Source organism: Microcaecilia unicolor, chromosome 1 (genome assembly GCF_901765095.1).
Source record: "Microcaecilia unicolor chromosome 1, aMicUni1.1, whole genome shotgun sequence".
In the NCBI taxonomy this organism is placed as follows: Eukaryota; Metazoa; Chordata; class Amphibia; order Gymnophiona; family Siphonopidae; genus Microcaecilia; species Microcaecilia unicolor.
In genome coordinates this window covers 704,706,566-704,719,756 of record NC_044031.1, presented here as the reverse complement: position 1 = coordinate 704,719,756, position 13,191 = coordinate 704,706,566, and the positions used below count along the sequence as shown (strand labels likewise).

General features: G+C 41.9%; 1 protein-coding gene across 6 annotated transcripts in view; it reads left to right on the top strand.

Annotated features, from left to right (window-relative positions):
• CGNL1 (cingulin like 1) overlaps window positions 1-13,191 on the top strand; it is a 229,473-nt gene that overhangs the window by 33,214 nt on the left and 183,068 nt on the right. Inside the window, exon 1 of one of the 6 annotated variants that reach the window (XM_030188945.1) lies at window positions 9,721-9,731. The exons of the other annotated variants lie outside the window; for them this stretch is intronic. The gene's annotated coding sequence lies outside the window, so the exon portion shown is untranslated. Of the gene's footprint in view, window positions 1-9,720; window positions 9,732-13,191 lie in introns of those variants that run through there. 6 annotated transcript variants of the gene reach the window in all.

The window sequence follows — 13,191 nt, the reverse complement described above, 5'->3', positions numbered from 1 at the left end:
TGATTGCACATTTTTGTTCATTGTTCAATTTTTAAGACAATAAATAATTGTTTATTGCCTCTGTGTGTCTGGACTGATAAAAAAAAATCCTGGTGGTTTGTGTGTCTGTGAGACCACTGGGAGTGTGACCCCAGTAACCTAGAAATTGCTGGGGATAATTTGAGAGCAGGAGACTCGCCCAGAGCCAGTTGTGACCCAGTTGGTGGGATGAGGGTGCTAGTGTAGAGCACAAGCGGCAGGTGTAGGCTGACCTGAGCTGTGCTTGGGATAAGACCATCTGAGTGGCCGTGGGGTAATTCACAGGTGTGTGGCTAGGCATTTCATGACAATGGCCCACTGTAAAATAAGCAGATTAGAAACTACTAAAAGGCAGGATGAAGGACATATGAAAAATTGATCCATATAACATTTAGAATAACTTCTTCAGCCTTGTCAGTTGATGCAAGCAAGCTAGTATCTTCTACCCTCCATTCTCAAGCTAGAAAGTGGGCAAGAATTGAGTGCTAATATGTAACAAACTATAATGGTTGACTTATAACTACTGATTTATATTTAAACTGTTTTATTGATGTCACAGTCAATAACAAATACAGTCAATAAACATTTACTTAAGCCAAGTCTTTGTCTGTTTTGTTTCTTAACATAATCATATCTAAAGTGTCATCAAAAGTTTTAAAGGTACCCTTCCCCCCCACCCCCCTTCCCCCCCTATACCTGAACCGTATAATTCTCATATCACCATTAATCAATAAACATATATATCATTAACTTTTCTTCCCTTCCTTTCCCGTGAGTGTGTTCACCAATAAACTACGAGCTCTGCTTGATAGAGCCTGTACATATGGTTCCCAGACTTCCCAAAACCGTTGTCTACTTCTAGGGCTACTGGACATAGCACGTGCTTCCATTCGCACCAGGGAGTGAAGCGAGCTCCTCCATTGCCAGAAGGATGGTCCTATATCTTGTGTCCAATGTTGTAATATACATTGCTTCCCAACAATTAGTACCTTATAGATAAATAGACTTTCTTTATGTCGCATTATTGATCCTCGTCCCCTTAGTCCAAGCACAACAGTTTTAGTCTCTAGCCGAAGCTTCCTGTGCAGCAAGGCCTCACAATATTCCAGCACTGGACCCCAAAATTTTTGTATAACCAGACATCCCCAGAACATGTGATACAGTGTTGCTGTCTGAAAATTACATTTACTACAATGTGTTTCTTGCAATCTACCTGCGTAATAAGCCTGTATGGGAGAAAAATACGCTCTCATAATGATTCTAAATTGTATCTCCCTATATCTGGCACTAGCCACTTTATGTACTATCTCCTTTAGTGATTGGACTATATCTCCACTGCTAATCTCTACCTTTAAATCCTCAGACCATCGTCTTGCCACTGCTTCATAACTACGATGCTTGGCAATCAAGCTTAGCTGTTTATACAGTGTGGACACCGTAGTCTGTTCTCTTCCCTGGGGCAAAAACAAATTCACCAGCAACTCATACATCCCTCTATCACATTTTTCTCTAAGTAATTTCTCAATATAGCTGTGGATCTGGCAGTAAGCATACCATGTCACGTTCTCTACTCCCACCAAGTCCTCTAAAGCCTCTCTTGATATGATCTTTCCCGTATCTTGCATAACATCTGCCACTAATACCACTCCCTCCTGTGCCCACTTAATAAATTTCGGGTAAGCATTCCCTGGTTCGAATGCTCCATTTCCTACTAGTGGGAGGAGGTCCGTACATCGTGGGTTCTTATTTAATCTTCTCAATATGTACTGCCATATACATCTCATTGGGTGCAATAAAATATGATGTTTCCATTCCTTTGGTAACATTTTACTCTCAATGTGCATCATATAATAGGGATGATATGGTCTAAACAATGCACACTCAGTATTCCATGCCGTATGCTCTTCTGTTTCCATAATCCAATCTGCTAAGTGTCTAGCTAAACAGGCCCAATTATATTGTTTAATGTCAGGCAACCCCAGGCCTCCCTCTGTTCTTTTCCCATAGAGATATTCCAATTTAACTTTAGCCTTTTTCCCACTCCAACAGAACCTAGTCAACATGCCTCGAATCTTCTTTATATCTTTAGTCTGTAAAACTAGTGGCAACTGTCTTAATACATAGAGCCATTTTGGAAAAAGTATCATCGTAAATAAACCCACTCGCCCACTTAAAGTTAAGGGTAGTCCCTCCCATATTGCTAGTTTGTGGCGCGTATATTGCAATAACTTATCCATATTCTGTCTATATAATCTACTCGGATCACTTGTTAGAGTTATGCCTAGGTATTTAAATTCCTTGTTCGCCCATCTCAGTGGGAACCTACCCTTCCATTTCTCCCTTACCTGATTAGTTGTGGGCAATCCCTCTGACTTTTGGAAATTCAATTTAAATCCCGAAAAAGCCCCATATTCTTCAAAAACCTCCATCAATACCGGTAGCGAGCTCTCCGGTCTAGTTAGATGAACCAAAATATCATCGGCAAACGCCGAGATCTTAAATTCTCTGGTTCCCAGATTTATACCTTCAATCTCAGGGTTATCTATGATTTCCCTGACCAACGGGTCTAGCGTAATAGCAAACAGTAAAGGGGACAGAGGGCATCCCTGTCTGGTACCTCTATTAATTATAAAATTTCGAGAGTACGCTCCATTAACCAGCACTCTCGCCATAGGGTTCTTATATAATATAGAGATTGCTTGTGTAAAGAAGCCTTCCAATCCGTACGCTCTTAATGAAGCGAACAGGAACTCCCACTCTACTCGATCAAACGCCTTTTCGGCGTCGAAGCTAATCAATAGGGAATCTCTACCCCCTCTGCACACATTCTCTATTGATGCCAATATCAGTCTAATATTTTTCCCACTCTGTCTCCCTTGTATAAATCCCACCTGAGGAGTTGCAACTATGCTGGGAAGCACTTTTGCCAATCTCGAGGCCAGTATTTTTGCTAGCAGCTTAGCTTCATAACTAATCAGTGAAATTGGTCTGTATGAGTCTGGTATAGTTGGATCCCTCTCAGGTTTTGGAAATACCACTATATCCGCAAGTCGCAAAGACTGTGGAAGTTCCCCTAATTCAACTGATCTATTAAAGGCTTTAGTTAAGGGACCTCCTATGTCCTGCATTAATATTTTATAGAATTCAGCCCTATAACCATCTGGCCCCGCAGCTTTATGTAAAGCACTAGCTTTAATTTCTTTAAGGACCTCCTCAGTCTCAATCGGTGTATTTAGCGCCCTTTTCTGTTGTTCTGAGATCTTTGTCTTGTTGATATTCTCTAAATATATGTCTGGGTCTAAATCGTCTTCGTCTTTTTTGGCATATAGCCTAGCATAATAATCTTTAAATACTTCTCGTATCTCTGTATCATCATGTACTAGGTTCCCCCTCTGTGTCTTGACCGCCAGCACTCTCCTCTGCCCCTTCGCCTTCGCCTTCCTCACCAGCCCTGCCATCAGCTTCCCTGGTTTATTTCCAAATCTATGCAATTGATATCTATAATATTCAACAGATTTACTGGCTCGCTGATGTAGCAGTTCATTTAAATTTACCTGAGTGGCTAACAATTGCTCTCGGATATGATTTGCTGCCCCTTGTCCATATGCCCTCCTCAATTGCACCAACTGTTCCCCCAATCTAATGATCTCCCGATCTCTCTGTTTTTTCTTTCTGACACTGTATGCTATAATCTCTCCTCTTAACACAGCCTTCCCAGCCTCCCAGAACAATATTGGTGTATCAGTATGAGCTGCATTGTATAGTGCATATTCCTCCCATTTTCTCCTAATATATGGTCTGAAATCCTGATCATAATACAGATCCAAGGGAAATATCCATCTAAGCTGTCTGCTTTGTGAATTCAGATCTTTAAATTCAATAGATATTGCCGCATGATCCGATATTATCGTAGGATCAATTGCTGCCTCCATGATATCTGCAAAGCTGTCTTCATCTATCAGTATGTAGTCTATTCGTGATTGCGTGTGGTGAGCTCTAGAATAGTGCGTATAATCTTTGGTATTTGGGTTAAGAACCCTCCACACATCAACCACTCCCAGAGCTCCACATATCAAATTGATACCTTTATCCATCTCCCCTCTCGCACCTGCTACATTATGTGATTTATCCATGGTGGGATCTGCTACTACATTGAAATCACCCCCAATTATCTTCTTCGAAACATTAAATTGCTGCAGCTTACTTATGAGAGTATGGAAGAATTTTTTACTGTACACATTTGGGGCATATATGTTACTAATGAGGTAGGCTGTGTTATTCACCTTGACCTGTGCCAGAATGTATCTCCCTTCAGAATCAATACACAGCTGCCCCACCTCAACCTGGAGTGATTTATGGAACAATATCACTACCCCAGCCTTCTTCCCCACCGCAGGGGTCTCCAATACTGTCCCCACCCACCAGGTTTTGAGCTTAAGATGCTCCTGAGACGATAGATGTGTCTCCTGGAGGAGTGCTATATCTGCTCTTTTCTTTTTGAGACTATGTAATATTTTCTTTCTCTTAATGGGAGATGTGATACCTCCCACATTCCAGGAGTATATCCTTAATCCCATCAGTCTCCTAAATCTCGCTCATACATCAACCAATATTCCACATCCACATAAGGGCAGTCATGGTGTCCCAGCAGCACCACTCCTACTATTTGTTCAAGCAGCCGCTCATCATTCAACTCACTCATATTTCTCTTCTGACTCCATGTATCTAATTGAGAATCTGTTAGCCAAGTTCTATATGTCTCCCTATCTCCCATCCCCCCCCTCCCTCCCTCCCATCTCCCATCCTTCAAATCCTCCCTCCCTCCCTCCTGTTCAAAGAACTAGTCACTTATTAACACCTGCATTCACCCTGCAGTTATCATTTACCCCTCCGACTCTTCTCAATCCTAACGACCTACTCATTCACAAATTACCCGGTCACTTTTCATATACCAGTCTTTGATCATCTTCTGTTGCAACCACCTTTCAATAGTTCAGCATACTGTGCTGTGTTTCAGTTCTGTGTGGTCTTTCAGCCTTATTTGCATTCCGCCTCTCCATGCTCGTACGACCTTGAAATTCCATATTATATTCCACAGTCCATGTCTGTTTCCCCTATTGTCATCTATGTATTGTATCGTCAATAAGATCCCATATATTCAAGCATTGAGCATGTCTAATTAAATCTCTGTTTCATCATTCAATGTTCAATCTTTAAGAGATCATAATGTTTCCCAAGGGTGGTTTTCCATAGCAAAATAGTTTCAATTAAACCTCTGTCCTGTAAAGCTCCAGAAAAAGCTTCTGTAATTATATCCTTCCTCTTAGAGGGTCTATTCACCCCCTTGTTGTTGAATGTATGCTTTAGCTGCTTCAACTGTGTCAAAAAATTTGGTGACTCCATTGATCGTGAGGCGCAACTTAGCCGGATATAGGAGCGCAAATTTTATTTTTCTATTGTAAAGGTCCGTACATATAGGTGCGAAGGACTTCCTCCTCGCCTGCACCTGCTGGGAATAATCCTGAAAACACAGGATCTTCTTATCTTGGTAGGTGAGGGTATTGCCTCCTCTTATCGCTTCCAGAATATGTTGTTTATGTCGAAAGTTCAGAGATTTTAGTATGACTACTCGCGGCCTGTTCTCATGCTGTCTCGGAGGCCCAACTCTATGAGCCCTTTCAATACAAAAACTCTGTAATTTGTCCTCTAAGTGCAACGATTTCGGCAGCCAATCCTCCAAAAAGGTAGGCAGATCTTTATCCATGAGCGATTCTGGAAGCCCAACCAGACGCAGGTTATTTCGCCTGCTCCTATTCTCCATATCATCGATCTTTGTCTCCAGATCCTGTACTCTCCGCTCCAATTTCTTGTTGATCTCTTTCTGCGCCCCTACCGTCTCCTCCATCTCTGAAATCCGCTGTAAACCTTCATCTAGCTCCATATTTATACTATCAATACGCTCATGAGCTTCCTCCGTCCGATCGAGCAATTGCTGAAGTTTTTTGTCTAGCGCAGCTTCGACCGCCGCTGTAACCTCGGCCGTGATTTCCGTCAGCCATGCGGATCCCACCGCAAATTCTCCGGGTTCTCGCTGGTCGGCCATCTTGTTTTCTGGCAGTTTCGATTTGTCTCGCTCTCTCCTCACCGATTTCGCTGCCGTTCTATGTTTCTCCACTCGATCTCCACTCGCCAATCGCTCTCCCACCGATTATGAGCAAAAATGTGGCGTTTCGCTCCTTGGGTAAGTCAAATTATCTGATTTCCGGGTGAATGTGCGCGGAGCCTAGCTTTCCAGCGTCAGCCCTGCACCATAGCGTCACGTGACCCCCCATAACTACTGATTTAAAATGAACTTGATTTGTTCTCACATTTGCAGAAGAAGGTGCAGATGTTATAATATTGTAAGAAATGATTTCATCTGCTTTCCAGTTTGACTGATTTGATGATGTCACTCGCTTGCATCAGTCTGTCCTTAAGAATATGGTAAGAATTCTAACTGAAACTGATACTGGATGCTGTAATAGTAGGAAGGAAGAATGAAGTCTCAGGTTCTCCAGTGTCTTTTTATTTGGTTCCATTCTCTCCGGTCACCCATAAACTTGCACTAGGTATGATGACCCTGGTCAAAGCTGATATCAAGTGTAACTGAGCAGCTGTGCAGTACCAGGTTTTCCTCCTTGGGCATTCTGGGGTGTGTGGAAGAAGTGTTCATAAACCTTATGGAGAGAGTGTCTCGGCTATTCCAGAATAACACCACCTAGTGGTCAGATTCAGGAGACTAATTATAAATAGAGATAGAAAACCCAGTTGAGCAGATGGGAACACTTTGGTTCCCCAACCCCCCCCCCCCCCCCCCCCCCCCGAAATGTTAAAACATTTGGGAAAACTCAGTGGCATGTGTATGCTGTTTGTCTTTTATTTTCTGTTGCCCATTTCCTCAGCAGTAAAATGATTTTTTTTTATTGTGACAAAATTATTCACAGCATGCTGGTGTATTTAAAATGAGTGAAATCAGTCAGCTCTCATCTTCTGTATCTAAAATTGATGGCCAAGTAGAATACAACAATTTGCGTAATGGAAATGAAAAAATTTGTCTGTAATATGTTTATAATTAGAGCTTCTATTTGTAGGTGTTCACAAGTTATAAATTGGCTGTCTGATATTTGGCTGGCGGTGTTCAGCGTTTATTTAAATGCTTGTTGCTGGCTAGATTAGCCATGTCTGGGCACTGGCACTGAATATTTGGGGCTGGCTGCCAGAGCTTATATGGGTCCCGAAAGATATTCAGCAAGGGTCTGCATGACAGTTATGCAGACCCCGGGTGAATATCGACTGGGACCCACATTAAAAAAAAAAAAAAAAATAGAATTTCCCTCCAAGTCCCCCCCTAAACTCCCCTGACTCTGTATAACTCCCCTCATAACCCTGCCCAACAGGTCAGTAACCCCTCCCATCCCCCCCTAGGCCTACCTGACCTCCCTGGTGATAGGAGTGTACTACCGTCCACCTGGCCAGGATGAACAGACAGAAGTAGAAATATTATCAGAAATTAGGGAGGCTAACAAACTGGGGAACACAACAATAATGAGTGATTTAAATTACCCCGATATTGATTGGGTAAATGTAACATCAAGGCATGCTAGAGAGGTAAACTTCCTTGACAGAATCAAGTACTGTTTTATGGAGCAGCTGGAAGAGGAGCCAAGAAGATGAGGAAACATTCTAGACTTAGTCCTTAGTGTAGCGCATGATCTGGTGCAAGAGGCAATGTTGTTGGGGCCGCTTGATAACAGTGATCATAATATGATCAGGCTTGATACCGTCTTTGGAGTAAGTTCACACAGGAAATCCAATATGTTAGCATTTAACTTTTAAAAAGGAGACTATGATAAAATGAGAAGAATGGTAAAAAAAAAAAACTTAGAGGAGCAGCTGCGAAGGTCAAACATTTATATCAGGTGTGGGTGCTGTTGAAATATACAATCCTGGAAGCCCAGGCCAAATATATTCCATGTATTAAAAAAGGAGGAAGGAAGGAAGGCCAAACGACAGCTGGCATGGTTAAAAAGTGAGGTGAAGGAAGCTATTAGAGCTAAAAAAAAAAATCCTTCAGAAAATGGAAGAAGGATCTGACTGAAAATAAGAAGAAACAGCATAAGGAATGAGAAGTGAAATGCAAAGCACTGCTAAGGAAGGCAAAGAGGGACTTTGAAAAAAAGATTGTGTTGGAGGCAAAAACACATAGTATAAATTTTTTTAGGTATATTAAAAGCAAGAAGCCGGCAAAAGAATCAGTTGGACCGCTAGATAACAGAGGGGTAAAAGTGGTACTCAGGGAAGACAAAGCAGTAGTGGAGAGATTAAATAAATTCTTTGCTTTGGTCTTCACCGAGGAAGATTTGGGAGAGCTAGAGGTGCCAGAAATGGTGTTCGAAGCTGACGAATCGGAGGAACTGAATGAAATCTCTATAAACCTGGAAGATTTAATGGCGCAATTTGACAAATTGAAGAGTAGCAAATTGCCTGGACCGGATGGTATTCATCCCAGAGTACTGATAGAATTGAAAAATTAACTTGCAGAACTATTGTTAGTAATGTGCAATTTATTTAAAATCAAGGATGGCACCGGAAGACTGGAGGGTGGCCATTGTAATGCAAATTAAAAAAAAAAAAAAAAAAGGTTCCAGAGGTGATCCGGGAAATTATAGACTGGTGAGCCTGACATTAGTGACAGGCAAAATGGTATAGACTATTATAAGGAACAAAATTACAGAGCATATTCAAAAGCATGGATTAATGAGACAAAGCCATCATCTTGCTTCACCAATCTATTACATTTTTTTTAACGGGTGAACAAACATGGATAAATGTGAGCTAGTTGATATTGTGTGTCTGGATTTTCAAAAGGCATTTGACAAAGTACCTCATGAAAGACTCCAGGGGAAATTGGAGAGTCATGGGATAGAAGGTAGTGTTTTATTGTGGTTTAAAAACTGATTTAAAAGGTAGAAAGCAGAGAGTAGGGTTAAATGGTCAGTATTCTGAATGAAGAAGGGTAGATAGTGGGAATCCCCAGGGGTCTTTGCTGGGACCGCTGCTTTTTTACATATATATAAATGATTTAGAGATGGAAGTAACTAGTCAGGTAATTAAATTTGCGGATGACACAAAATTATTCAAAGTTAAATCGCGAGAGGATTGTGAAAAATTACAAGAGGACCTTACGAGACTGGGAGACTAGGCATCCGAATGACAGATGGCATTTAATGTGAGCAAGTGCAAAGTGACGCATGTGGGAAAGAGGAACCTGAACTTTAGCTACATAATGCAAGATTCCACATTAGGAGTCACTGACAAGGAAAGGGATCTAGGCAATGGTGTGCTGGAGCAGGCTCTCACAGTCTCGCAAGAGCCGGTTGTTAAGTTTTTAAGAATTTTGGGAGCCAGTTGTTAAAGTAGGGCCCTCCATGGCTACTTTAACAACTGACTCCCAAAATGTGGGCTTGGGCCCCCTGCTGAATTCTCTTTTACTTTGCTGGTGGGGATGCTGAGCCCTGCCAGCCAAGTAAATAGTCTGCTGCTGCTCCCAGCTCCTTGTTTCCAGCTCTGAGCAGCAGGCTGGGACTTCTCCAGCATGTGTGAGAAGTTACATCATGCTGCTTAGAGCAAGACGTTGGGAGTGGTGGCAGTCCATTTATTGGTTGCCAGCAAAGGTATGCCTAGCGTGCCCGCACGAAGGGAGGGAGGAGAGAGAGGCAAGTGTTGCTCCCCCCCCCCCCAACCCGGCCACCCCTGGCCCTTCCAACTGCAGAGCTGGCTATGTCAGGAGAAAGAGCCTGTTGTTAAAAATTTACCAGCACACCCCTGGATCTAGGTGTCATCGTTGATGATACGTTGAAACCCTCAGCTTAGTTTGCGGCAGCGGCTAAGAAAGCAATTAAAATGTTAGGAGTTATTCGGAAAGGAATGAAAAACAAAAATGAGTATGTTATAATGCCTTTGTATCACTTGATGGTGCAACTGCACCTCAAATGCTGTGTGCAATTCTAGTCACCGCATCTCAAAAAAGATATAGCGGAATTAGAAAAGATACAGAGAAGGTGACGAAAATGATAAAGGAGATGGGACGACTTCCCTATGAGGAAAGGCTAAAGCAGCTAGGGCTCTTCAGCTTGGAGAAAAGGCAGCTGAGAGGGAGATATGATAGATGTCTATAAAGTAATGAGTGGAGTGGAACGGGTAGACGTGAGTCGCTTTTTTACTCTTTCCAAAAATACTAGGACTAGGGGGCATGCAATTAGGCTGCAAAGTAGTAAATTTAAAATGAATTCAAGAAAATATTTCTTCATTCAATGTGTAGTTAAACTCTGGAATTTGTTGCCAGAGAATGTAGTAAAAGCAGTTAGCTTAGCGGGGTTTAAAAAACATTTGGATAGCTTCCTAAAAGAAAAGTCCATAAATCATTATTAAAATGGTCTTGGAGAAAATCCACTGCTTGATAAGCAGCATAAAATATATTGTACTGTTTCGGAATCTTGCCAGGTACTTGTAACCTGGATTGGCCACTGTTGGAAACAGGATGCTGGGCTGGAAGGACCGTCGGTCTGTCTCAATATGGCAATACTTATGTGATCCAGTGGAGTGACAGGGGCAGGAATGAACCTCCCTTGCTCCTGCCCATAGTAGAAGCTTTCCGAAACTGGCTGCCTCGACCTTTTGCAGCAGCCTTGCGGTAGTATTGTAGTACCATGAGGCAGCTGTGAGAGTTTGCTGCAGTCATTTTCAAGAAGCTGCCATTAGGGGCCAGGAGCAAGTCAGATTTACTTCTGCCCCTTTCACCCACTATGAATGATGTCAGGAGGGTTGAGAAAGGGGATTGTGGAATTCTACTTTTTAAAACATGGGTCCAGCCAATATTCAATGCTGGATCCAGCATAACTACGTGGATGAATTTAGGAAAGCTTTTGAGCTGTCCTATAATTACCTGCTTAGCTATGCAAGTACCATATGTTATACAGCAGCAGTGTTTCCCAAGTCCAGTCCTGGAGTACCCCTTGCCAGTCAGGTTTTCAGGATATCCACAATGAATATTCATGAACTTGATTTGTATACTCTGCCTCAGCCCACCAAAATCAGGACTGTTTCCACACAGCTCATCTCTTGCTATCCTGCCCTATAAACAATGGACCAATCAGAGACACCTATCTACTGTCTCCTACATGCCAGTTTCTCAACATACTCAGCGGATTCCTTTTATACCCGATTAATGGTATGAAAAAGAGGTGTGGAACCTCGGCTCAGCCATGTTATGGCACCAACACATTTACTGAATAGATGCCATCAGTTTGGTAAAAAGGCCTATAAATTTGTACCTGTAACAATGGAGGGTGAAGTGATTTGCCCAATAACATAAGGAGAAATCGGTAGGATTTGAACCTTGACTTCTGTGGTTCTCAGCCTGTTTCTCTAACCATTAAGCTACTCATCCACTCCAACAGAGGTATAATAAATTATAACAATATTAATATTATTATCTCTTTGTGTGGTGCATCGCAGCCAGTTTTAACTCTATTAATTCAGGTCTTACCCAGGGACCTGGGAATCACATATTGGTGTAAAATGTGTATTGTTCAAGTAAGTCAGGTTGTTGTTTTTTTTTTATTTAAAATTTTCAAGGATTTTGGGAGTCCAATTGGTGGTGTTCCAAGAGCTCTAATCTAATGCAGGGAGGGCAAAAAACAAGGCTGCTCCTTCCTTACTCCAGTGACCTCCACTCTGCAGCGGCATTCAGTACACATTTATAGCTCTACCCCCTCATGCACACTCTTCCTTTTAGAAAGAAAATGTGCATAGAGGGCCTTAACCTTTGACTGCTGACTGATTTCCGGATCCCTGTACAGACTGCTACTGCTGCCACCATTTCCCCATGTTGACCCAATAGCTGTGCTCCATGCAACTTGCCCACTGGGTCATGTGACTTTCAAGAGTTGAAATGGGATCATAAATAAAAATTTGAGAAGTTCCAAATTCTGACAGGCTGCTGATGTGGAGACAGGATGTTTATGTAGCAGATAATGTGTCTTTAACTCTTTAGGCTTTCAACCACATGTATGACTAATTCAATCTATTATTTTACCCTAGTTTCCTATAGTGGAATTGGCCCTTTAAAATCTTTTCTGTCTTTTTCCCCTCCCCTCTCTCTCTCCCTCCTTCCCCAAATGTGCCACAGATAGTAGAGTCTCAAGTGATTCACAGCTCACACTTTTCAAGAGCCCTCAAAAATAGCTTGGAATTGAATCTTTTTTTTTTTTTTTCCTTTCCTCTTAAGGGAATGGTTCCAGAAAGCAAACAGGCATAATTTTGCCATGCTGGCCTAGTATAGGAAAATGGGCCAGTTTATTCTTAGAGGTTGGAGCACAATGTAATTTTATAAAGCTTTTTATAAAGTTCCTTTGCTATTGCTATATTGCTATTGTTAAATGATGTCCTTATTACACATGATAAATGACATAACATACAAGCAGATCTCTGTACTAAAGAAGGAAATTTAGTGATGGTGCAACGTTTATACATCTCCTTGATGTATCTGTTCCCTTCTCCACTACTGCCAACTCCAGACTTCGCGCCTTCTGTCTCGCTGCACCCTACGCCTGGAATAAACTTCCTGAGCCCCTACGTCTTGCCCCATCCTTGGCCACCTTTAAATCTAGACTGAAAGCCCACTTCTTTAACATTGCTTTTGACTCGTAACCACTTGTAACCACTCGCCTCCACCTACCCTCCTCTCTTCCTTCCCGTTCACATTAATTGATTTGATTTGCTTACTTTATTTATTTTTTGTCTATTAGATTGTAAGCTCTTTGAGCAGGGACTGTCTTTCTTCTATGTTTGTGCAGCGCTGCGTACGCCTTGTAGCGCTATAGAAATGCTAAATAGTAGTAGTAGTAGTAGTCCTTGATACATAAGAAAGTGTGATTGTTGATATTGAAGGTTAAAGAATTTGTTTGCATTGAATGTTTGCTGCTGCTCTGGCAGTTAAGAAAATTACCCTAATTGTGGAGTGGAAAACCAACCCTTTACTTGCAAGACAGATAAGGTCAATGAAGTTGATGACCTTGGTTAAACAGCAGTTTTTTTAACAATGGAAACACAGTGGAGGAGTAGCCTAGTGGT